The 11,692-nt window shown below is 38.2% G+C and overlaps 1 long non-coding RNA gene across 1 annotated transcript; it reads right to left on the bottom strand.

The window, feature by feature from the left end:
• Window positions 1-191: 191 nt before the first annotated feature.
• LOC103391915 (uncharacterized) lies at window positions 192-1,413 on the bottom strand. The gene is made up of 3 exons (XR_522842.3): window positions 1,285-1,413; window positions 1,135-1,207; window positions 192-445 (listed from the first exon to the last, which is right to left on the bottom strand). It is a non-coding gene; the product is annotated as an uncharacterized LOC103391915 (long non-coding RNA).
• Window positions 1,414-11,692: the final 10,279 nt, after the last annotated feature.

Consider the following 11,692-nt stretch of genomic DNA (forward strand, 5'->3'; position numbering starts at 1 on the left):
TTCGGAGATTTGTTCAGGAACTTATTTTTATAGTATTTTACTGTGAAGTTTGGTGTACCAAAAAAGTATATTTGTTTTTGCATTTTAACCACAAAAATAGCTAAGTATTTTAAGGCAAGTGGGTGTATTTTTTTGTCATTTTTGAGAAACTTATTTTTCAGAATTTTCAAACACCTAAAAAAAACACTAAAAATATTTTACTCCTAAAATACCATACTAATAAGTTCCTCATTCCAAAATACTTGTGGTATCTAGATTTTTTTATTACCTTCTCATCTATGTCACAAGTGAAGTGGGATTATCTCTGGCGTGTCTTCAAAGTGGATCCCAAGGCAGGCCACATCTTGCACTGTTCCGTTCCGCACCCATTCTTCCTTGCTCGCCAACAAACCTCCACGAGTTCGGAATCTGAATCAATTCCTGATTTTGGCAATAAAAAAATAATCTACACAAAGAGTGCAGAAACACAACCATTACTCTCTATTCAACCGCATGACATCATTCGACTTCCACTTTTCACTCTAAACATCTACCATATATAAACCCAAATGCAGGAATTACAGTATTTAAATCACTTCAAATGAGTATGTCTACATTTACAGTACAATATAAATATTTTTACCTTTAACTTAGTATTTGTCTTCATGTAGCACTATTTACATTTTTAAATGTTATTAACTTTTAATCGCTATGTTATCACTTTGACTGTAAATGAACAGCATTAAAACGCTCTTTTTGACCAACATAAATATTTAAACAACTTCAGAGCAATAAAAGACAATGTGTATCTCATTTATCAGAAAACAACATTTATGACAAACTGACATCTTATTCCAACCGTCTCCCTCTTTAAATATAGTAGTGGCATGGTAGTTTAATCAGCTACACATACTTTATACGGACTTGAACTTAGTCACGCTACTCGCGATTAGCGTTAGCTTTGTGCTAATTTTCTCATCTTCTCAATGTCCGTTCTCACGGTTCACAATGATGTAAAAATATCTCAGTGGGTTCAAACTTTAGGACACATCCCATAACTACGATTGGTTTAATAAAAGTGTCTCAATAAAAAGCATTTTCACATAACAAGCTAGCAACGAGGCCTAGCGTTTTAGCATGTAGTAATGCTCTTACCTGCGTTCAACAGAGGCTTATAAGGCTGAAGTAGCTCCTCTCTTGCTCTCATAACGACTCACAAGACTCTCCCCTGATAAACAAGAGATTTATCAATATACTACGCGAAACCTAATCATTAATTTGTAAAGTTTACATCACGTTTCATACCCAGGCTCGTCAGCTCACTCAACTAGCTCTCGGTCAGTCTTAGGGCGGTCGCGCGCCGCATGGCCGTGACTATAAACGCAAGGCGGCTGCGCGCGCAGCTGGTGGAGCATGGTAAACGCTCATGGGTTTTCTCCGAAAAACTTGAAATAGGTTGGTGGTTAAGGAGGCGGATTTGGGTTCGGAAGGCTTCAGGGTCGAGTCCAACAGCTTACTATGTTACCAGGAAGGTGCATAGCACAAACTGCCCTTACTTTGCTTACTTTGCTAATGGGTTAAAAGCAGAAGTCATATTTCGTTGTGTGTGCTGCGTTACAATGACAAATAATTCGCTTTTCATAATTAATTTTTAGTAAAATACTATACTAATAAATTCCTGAAAAAATAAAGGTTTCTCACAGATGTACAAAAATGCACTCATCTGCCTTTAGACACATAGCAAAAAATATACTTTTTCGGTATGTATTTCATTGATCAAAAGCCATTTCTAATTTAATCAAATCTATTTTTTAACACATGTTAATGAATAGCCCAAAAAAAAGGCTCACTGAATTTTCTATATTTTTACAGTCAACTGACCTATTGTTTCTTTTGTACACAGTTGATGTAGTAATTTATACACACTGTGAAAACATTTTAGTTTCACTGACGCATATCGAAATGAAAACACCATCTTTATACCCAGCATGCTTTGTGGAAGCTTCAGTTTCAGGTCATAAGTCTGGATTGTGATATGACCAATTGTGCACAAAAAATAAGTAAGTCTACACCTGACAAGATAACTGACATATGCTTCAAATAGACTGTGGGAGACCAAGGGTGCTGCCCGGAATTCTGTAACCCGTGGAAGGATATTACATAATATATATTATGTTATTTACTATGATATATGTTTTAATAATATTCTAATATTTTTGGGGCCCCTATTAGTCAGTGACCCTTGGAATCAACCCAATCTCCAACACTGACTTTTATTGTTGAGAAAAAGAGCTCCAAAGATTTTCTGAAAGCAGATTTCATCATGGTCTACAAGCCATCATCAAGATGCACAATAATGACTAAACATTTTTAAAGCTTTTTCTTTACATTTTTCCATGTTAATAATTCCTTCATTAGTTTTAGTCACAAATAAAAAAAAAATCAGTCTACCTGCTGTTATTGTTCTCTTTGTTCCAGCAATGTACTGATTTTTTATTTGTTATTTAAGGATGTTGATGTATTTCAAACAAAGCATGATTAATTGTTATTAATCAAGTAATCATAATAATTAAATTATTTTATTGATTATTCAATGAATATTAATTAAATTAATCATAATTCATTATTTAGTTAGGCTTAAGTTTACAAACGTAACCAGAATTTCAAAATTGTTCTCACAGATATAGAGTTGTCAGTAAAATCCAGTTTTGTTTGTAGCATGTGAAGATGTGAAGACAGAATTGATTATATACATTTTGTTGTCCTTCATCAGTGTGGCACCTCCAGGTTCAAACCCACTCCTGCCTCTTTTTACCCTTGTAGCCTTTTTGGTTAATGGGAGAAAGGTGTTTGAGGTAAACAGGTTTTCTGAAGTGTCCGAGAAGAGATGTGGGGTCAGCGGAGACAGGAAACCCAGAGCTGGTGCTGTATGAAAACAGCTCCATAGCACAAACCCTTCAAAGGGACATGTAGATGATCTCCCTGGGGACTATTCACGCACGTGCACATGAACACGCACACGCACATGCACACCCACCCACACACACACACACACATAGTCAGGCTTCTCTTGAAAAACGCAGCCGAGGGACAAGGCGACCCCAGTGTGAAACATCAGTCAACAAGTGTGCACCCAAGGTCAGAGGTCATTGCACTTCTATTTTTTCACCTGCTTCCTACAGCTTGCAGGAAACTTTTGAAGCTGTGGCGGGTTGGTATGGCCTTGCTTTATGGGCCGCTCAGTTTGTTTATCCATACAGTACAATACACCAGTCCAGGCTTTGATGCTCTTGAGATGTTACTGATACACACGCTGTGGGGTGCAGCACACACATGCAACCATCAGTGTCATCCATACGGAACCTCCTCCCGAATATGCAGCTAATATCACACAATAAGATTTCCTCATTACACTGCTTCATTTTTTATTTTTGCTGCTTTGATGTAAGGCTCGGCGGCAGATGTTCCTAAAAGAAAACAAACAGCTTTAGTGTGGTAGATAAGAGGGTTCCAGACACGTGCAACAGTGTTTTAAAAGTTCTGACTTCTCTGTTTGACAAGTTTTAGCTGGTAGTCGATATTTTAATTTAACTTTCTGATAATATTTATTACAAAAGCATTAATTCTGTATATAAACACAGAAATAAAAAAAGTTATTGGAGAAAACTGTTATATTAAGTTTAAATCTTTGGGTGAAAATAAAGAATTTTCTTTGACTTTGAAATTCTGAGAGAAGAAAACAAAAAATCTGGACGTTTTAGGTCAAATAGGTCAGGATAAAAAAGAAAAAACTTTTAGATTACACATTAAATTACATGAAAAAATCTTCCAGAATTAAAAAAAAAAAACAACCGTGTAAAACCCGAGACACAACAAAATCCCCAAAAATTCAAGATTTTTGGAACTGAGATCTTATCACACATTTTAAAAAAATTGTAGAACAGGCCAGGTTTTTTGTGTGTTTATATCATTTGATACATAAGCAAATAAGCAAATATAATACAAATGGTTTTAAAAAAAACTTTGAAAAAAAAATTGACAGATTATGAAGAAAATACTTTCATCTCCTACTTAGAAGAAAAGTCTCAAACACTGAATTTTACCTAAGAAATAAAAAATAAATATTAGCACGTAAGGGTAAATATAATTGTGATATAAAGTTTCTAATAAAAAACTGATTTCTAACTATTGTACGCATATTAAATTTAAACAAACGTAAGCAGAAAATTGTTATTTTTGATCTCGTAAGTAAAAACATTTTGAGACTTTTTCTTTTTTAAGTATCTTCAAGAGGAAAAAAGTCCAAATTTGAAAAGGTAAAAATGCATTTGTCCTTGATCCTCTGCCATCGTTCGGTCATAACATTAACCCAGTTTGAACAACAGCCATGTTCAGGTCAGAATGGTGAGAGGGCTCGGTGTTAAAAGGCAAATGCAGACAATGAAAGATGTAAAACTGTTCCTCATCATGACATTCAACAGTGAAAGCTGTTCCCTTATATTATTTTCCGTCACACGGAGATGGCGGCGTAGGTAAAAGGCTGCTACACCATCAGATATTCACTTTATGCACTTATGGATCCAGGCTCTGCAGCTGACTGTCGAGCAGCCGCACAGCTGTGCTGCCACATCAGTGGGTGGCTGGAGGGGTGGGGGCTTGAGTATGGAGGGGCTCTACTTTTATCATAATCATTCTTTTCATTATCATAAAATATGTATTAAAGTATTAAAGGCACGGATTCAGCGGCCCTGCCAACATCTCCATTATCCATTCTGACTGACAAAAACCTGCTGTCTTACAGAGTGACATTAATAAAAGATGGGCTGCGACCACCTTGTGAAGTCCTTCCCCTTGTTTAGTGGGCTGTATTTTCCCCTGACTGTATACCTTTTACCTGCATGGATGCAGCAGCACAGTGGAAATGGAATAAAACCCCCAGGTGGGGGGGCTTTTTTTTGTGTTCCATTAATCGCACTGATGAGTTTTTTGATCAGTATAATCAATGACTTCAGAAGAATCGTGTCTGATTGTTCGCAGCCAAAACCACTCAAAAAAAAAAAAGAAAAAAAGAAGAATCCTAAATTAAAACAGGCATTTTGTTTTGATTGCCTCACAACTTGTTACGGAAAACATTGTGATCCTTTTGTTGCGGCGGAATATTCAACAGACGAAGAAGAAAGCAGGGGAGCACTAATTTGAACCCGATGAGGGTGTTTTGGAACAGCAGGTGTGCTATTTTGCATCTGATAAGCAGTAAAACTCCCCCGTTTCCTACCAACAAAACAGAGAAACACGGGGCGTTTTTCTTTTTTTTTAAGCTGCTACATGGAAATTTCCGCAGACGTTAAATGAGGCAGCAGTCGGAAGACAGACGTTGCACGAGCAATTGTAGAGTGAAAAACTACGATATTTTGGTAGGTTGAACTGTGCCGTATCTATTGTTGTAACACAGAGGCAACAGAGCACAACGACGACATCAAAGATTCACTTCAGGATCTCGTTGGATTATTTCTGTTCTTCCAAAATGATCCCACCTGCGGTGGCTTAAACATTCACAGATAACTGTGAGACACTGAAATGATGAAAAGTTTCAGATTCAGAATTTTTTTCAGGTGATTGAAAACATTTGATGGTGCACAGTCATAAAAGTCATTAAAATTTAATTAGAGTAAATTACTTTGTTACTTAAGTTACTTAGTTACTTTTTAACAGTAAAACTTCTTTGTATGACACTGTCTCCGTTTTTACCCATTCACACTCCTCCCTGTATATTCGTAAATATCTCTATTTTTAGCTTATCCTCGACTCTACTGTATGTCTGCACTGACTCTATGCTTCCACTGAACCTCAAACATGTCTTAGCATGTGTGCACACTGGTCACTGCTGCCAGACATACTAATTCTTATTGCTTTGCAGAATCTCCTACAGCAGACGTTGAAGCGTGAAGTGCACACATAAGAAGACACACCGTCCCAAACCGACTGTAGCGTTGACAGTGCTCTCATCAATGTGACAGGATATGATCAAGGCTCATCCTGTGATGTGTCTGCTGGGCCTCCATAGGGCCCTCACTGTCCCCTCCCTCCTCCACCCCCAACAACAACAACCCTAATGGGTTTTGATGGGCTACCTCCGTCTCGGCCCATCTAATTGATGTAAATGCTGCACATTTGAACCCAGTGTCCTTCCCACCATCCCGGGCTGCCCCTCCCTCTGTTTCTTTTAACAGTAGGGGTCAAGGGTTAGGCCGACTGAGTGATCATTAGAATGGCAGTCCTTATTAGAGGAGCAGCTTGTCTGACAACCCATCCGCGTCCCGGAGAGGGAGCCCATGTCGTCCTGCGTATCTAGATCATATTACATGACACGACCTCAGAACAGATACTACCAGTGAATCACAGCACTGTAAGACCACAAGGGCAAGGTGGCGTTTTCGGAGGGGTCCCCCTCGCCTGTCACACTGCTTCCCCGACACCACCCTGTCTGTCTGACCTGGATGCACTGTGTCATTTTAAGCAGGGCTACTGTCACTGGGTGTTGGGACTGTGGTGTCTACATGCCCTGGCACTTTCAGGGAATATTTTCCATGAAGTGAGCATCCAAGCCTCTCTCTCTCTCTCTGGAGTCTGTAAATGTCGCAGTCAATGATTAATAGATAGAGATGGCTGTAAAATGTCCTGTGTGGCCAGATGCTAGCCAGGGCTTTGCTGAATTGATATAATGGACTGACTGTGCCAATTTGGCTGCCTTACAAAGACTGGAAGTTCCCCAAGATTGATTCTGTTCCTGTGTTGCCCTGGTGCCCGGGGGCTGAATGTTGAGGATCCACTCTAGTGAAAAATGCTGTTGGTGTATTATTATTATTGTTATTATTATTATTATCATCAGGCCGAGAAAAAGCATTGTGAAGGATGACGGGTATAACCAAATGGTAAATACCACTCTCTGACATTTGCATGCAACAGTGACAACGTGAGCCAATTTATGATCATTTTATCATTTCTAAAGTCAAGAGAATCTCTCTGGGAAAGGGCGGAGGTGGCGGGGGGCTGGGATAATTTGCAGCAGGAGCCCTCTGAGGCTGTTTTGCAAAACAAAACGAAGCAGCTCGTCCCCCTTATTGAAAAATATAGTGCAGTGAGACGGAAATTTATTAACTGGCAGCAGTTAATGCGTGCATTATTCATTTCTGGTGAGCATGAAAAATGATCTAAAGAGGTTTGAAATTGCAGACGCGCAGGCTGACTGCACAGTGGCTGAGCTGGGCTGTGCTGGGCTCACTGCTCCGTTTCATCCTCTTGCGGGGGTGTTTTTAGGCAGAGAGGTGGAGGGCTGTTGGGACAGAGGGACGGATGGATGGATGGATGGAAGGATGGATGGGAGGATGGTGGAGAGGAGTGTGAGGAGCCCCCTTTTTCTGGACAGTAGGGCTTTGCAGTAACAGCTGTGCTTCTCTCATGAGGGGGTGGCAGCAGCACTGGGAGAGAGGCTGCTTGGGACAGATGGAGCAGCTCTGAACTACTCTCCCATTGCACCTCCCGCCACCAACTCTCTTTTATTAACGTGTCAAAAAATGTCCCTCTGTAAATGTTTACAAATCTACGAGTGGGAGAATTATAGGTTTACATTGTAGATAATTAATGAACGATGACTTATCTTCTTCACGGACAGTCACAGACAATTTACAGTATTGACTGTAGACTAAAAATTCATGTTGAGGCTTCAATTTATCACACAGGCTCTGATGCCACAACATGGGCAAAATACACTGAACGTGAGCAAACTAAAACCCTGACATGTGTTAGTGCACAACATAATGTTCAAACCTTGCACAATAAGTTCTGAGCCTTAAAGGTAAAATCACAAAAGCAGAGATTACATATAGAAAAAAGGTTATTTAGACCAACCATGATCACACACTGTAAAAAATATATAGAAAAAAGGTTATTTAGATAAACCAACCATGATCACACACTGTAAAAAAAATCTCTTATTTAACAGAATTTTACCTGATTGTTTTACTGATTTTTCCGGCATTTTTTCAAAAAAGAAAAAAAAAATCATAAAATTACAGTTATTTTATCTGTCAGAAGTAAAATGAGAGGAAGTGACCATAACTAAAAATAACCCACAACATTTCAATGTTTTCATTGGAAATTCTTGTTTTTTAATATAACGATACTATTAAAATACATTCACAAATCTATCATGATTTCACAGATATTTGTTTTTCATAAGATTTCCCCCCCCTCCCCTTTATTTCTGACCTTGTTTCACCAAGCAGTAAAATTCCTCACAATTCATTTTCCTTGACAACATCAGGCCAGGGGATGAGTCATCTGCCAATGGTGCAGGAGGCGTACCAGGTGTGATGACTGCTAGTTCCGATAGAGATGGTGTTTAACAAAAGTAAAAAAACTTTTACGTGTGTTACTAGCAGATTTAGCGGCACCTGGTACGACTCCTGGTACTACACCTAGAACTAGTAACAGTATTTTAAAAAAAAGTTTTTAAAATGGGTCATTACTTTACTTTAGGGACTCAAACGAACTGTGTACAACTGTTAGTATGTTGTGTGCATAAGATGCAAAATTAGCAGGGATATTAATATAATATTAGTACCTCCTGGGTTCTGTACTCTCTTCCTCTTTGAATTTTATCTCTCATCATCATCCCCTCTGACCCTCTCCTCCTCCCTCCACCACTGCTCCAGTAGGAGGCAGTGGACAGTAGTCAGTGCCAGTGGCATATGGCTTTCTACTGCGCTAAACATTCATACAAAAGACAGGCCCATCAGTCATGGCGGTGGCTGGATGAGGGGAGAGAGCAGGCCTCTGAAGAATGGTCTTTAGGACTTACCTGCTGTTAAAACATTACCTCCCAAATATGGGCTCCCTGAAGAACCTTCAATGTTAGGAAACGAGTGGAACCGTGAAATATGACCCTCGTGGGCACGCATCATGTATGCCAGCTTATAGCAAATAGCAAATATGCTTCCTGAACCTCTCACACTGAACCGCGGGTCAGGCCTTCATAGACCAATTAATGTAGAGCATCTGCCGTATAGAGGGAGAAAGAGAACATGCTGAAGAACTTCACAGGCATTTGGAACAGTATTAATAAGAAAAGCAGTTTCTTGCTTCTTAACAGTGGCTGTTACTGCACCGGACTGATCTCCTCCATTAAAACCAAATCAATCCATTCTTTCAACATTCGTTTTTTTCCCCTCCTTCTCTGGTGAAACTGATGCGTCTTTGTTCTTCCTCGAGCCTCGCCGTGGTTTTTTTTTTTCTGCCAAATTTAACAGAAGGCTTGGAGGTTAACAGGGGTCCAACCCAGTATCACCTTCTGGAGCGGAGCAGAGAAGTAGCAGAGAAAGACAATCAGCCTGAACCCCGCTGTCTCCAACACAAAGTGAAAAGACTCTAATTGGGCTTTTTTACGCTGCATTTTCCTGCAGGATTGCTGGATCATGAAAAAGCAATTAAACCGCAGAGCTGCAGTTCATTCATTCTTATTTTTGATCCTTTCATTGGAAAAGGAGATAAATTTGAAATCACTTATGTGAGACAGGACTTGTGGTTTTTAATTTAGGGTTTAGAAGGAGCAGATGTTGGCTTAGGAGGAATTATAGGAAAATCAATATTCTGAAGAGAATTTGGTTTTGGTTTTGCAGTGTTAAAACAAACATTCAATATTTTCTTCTTTTTTTTCTTTTTTTGAAAAGCAAGTCTTTAAAACATGCAGGCAGCAATTGTGATAGGACTGTAATTCCCAGTGACACAACTAGGGGCAGCAGAGTCTGTCAAACCAATAGGTCTGGACTTTAAAGTATAAATATTAAAGGGAAAAAAGGTTTTTATTTTTTATTTTAAAAAGGGTTGTTTTACATATACAAAATTATTATGTATTTCTAAAGGTAAAAGGTTTATTCTTAAATTAATCATATTTTATTTCAGTATTAGAACTTTTTTAATTAAAAAAAACTAGAAATTCCTATTAAAAACAGAAAATTACAAAAACTGTAACTGTAAATATGTGGCTTTAAAATAAAAAAGTGAGATATAAAAAAAACATTAATATATTCCTTTATATTTTTTTATCAACTTTCTGCTATGACCTGGTGGTAATAACTCATAATTAGTGGCAGACAGGATCAACACCAACCATCAGCCCTGTCTTCAGTCCAAGCTTTGTTAACCAAGCGCATAACTGTCTCATAACTGCAAATGTTCCAGTCGGCAGAGTCCATACATTGTAAATTAGGTCTGTTAATGTTCTCTACTCTGCTCCCAGACACAGTGGTGGGTGTAAACCACACACACACACACACGCACACACACTAGTGCTGTTTTTCACATGCACAAAGTGATCAACTCTCACACCCCAGACGGTGAGATGTCAACATGAAATACCTTCATTTGCATCAGCTTTTGAAAAAAGAAAAGAAGAAGAAGAAAAAAACCTGACTTGACTTCTTGTTGTGCCAGCGTCACACCGGTCTCTCCATAAAATTCACTTAAGCTGTGGGGGTCCCGAGACCCTGCTAAATACTGGACCAATGCTGCTGTCAACAGTTCGTCAATCAGAGGACAAATCCTACTGATTCAAACACGACTCTAACAGCTGCTTTACAGACACGAAGTTTGGTTGTTTGTTTTTTTTTCCTACTAAATTATACTGTTATTGTACAGATTGTAATATAAATTGTAAATATTTGACATTTAATTACATTGTTGTTAAAATTAATTTTAACATTTTGCAGGTAAATAATTGGGTGGAAAGAATTCTAAAGTAAACTGCTAATGTACAGCAAATGTGATTTTTCTAGAGCTGTACGAAGATGAAGACAATAAATCGAAAAAGAGACATTTTGTTTCCCCCAAGGGGGATGAATAAAGCCCTACTCTACTCACATTTTAAAAATACCGTACAAACACTTCAATTACAGTTGAAGTGACTTGTAATTTGTAGCAGGATTTGTTTTGAAATATAAGTTCTTATTAATTATCAGATCAAATCAGAATACTTGGTATTTTCCTAATCACACAGGCCACAGAAATGTTTGATCCCAGCACACAGGAAAACACCTGTCTCTATTAAAAGATCTCAAAAAGTGCATTAAAAATATTTATATTATTTATTTAAATGTATTAATTTCCATTAAAATGTCCATACATTTCCATGTATTAACCAAAATTACTAAACTATTTAAAATGACTAGAGAATGTAACATACACATACCACTGAGTATTTTATTATATAGTAATTAAATCAAAAAAGCTAAAAACAAATTGCTAAAAGAAAGTAATGGTTACATTTTTTTTAACTTCTATGATATATTCTTGATTTGGATGCGTGTTAAAAGAAAAAAGATGCATCATTCAAATGTTAGGAGCCACAGATTAAAAAATAAGTAGGAGATAGTCTGTGGTGACATTTCTGTCAGTGTCGTGTCAGAACTAAATCCCAAAGAGAAGAGGAAGGATTTAATTCTGACCCCTTTCTTTTCAAACGTGTTTTTGTAATTAAACCCATACAATTAACACTGACAAGCACGGGGTCAGAGGGATCAAACAGGAGCGGCCACCGTTTAAATGGACCTGCACAAGTGAAAGTGTGATGGTGAGAAAGAGGACAAGAGGGAAGAAAGAGTGGGAGATTAGAGAGAGGGAGAGAGAGGGAGACAGAGAGAGAGAGAGAGAGAGAGAG

Source organism: Cynoglossus semilaevis, chromosome 16, assembly GCF_000523025.1.
Source record: "Cynoglossus semilaevis isolate Cse_v1.0 chromosome 16, Cse_v1.0, whole genome shotgun sequence".
NCBI classification, from domain to species: Eukaryota; Metazoa; Chordata; class Actinopteri; order Pleuronectiformes; family Cynoglossidae; genus Cynoglossus; species Cynoglossus semilaevis.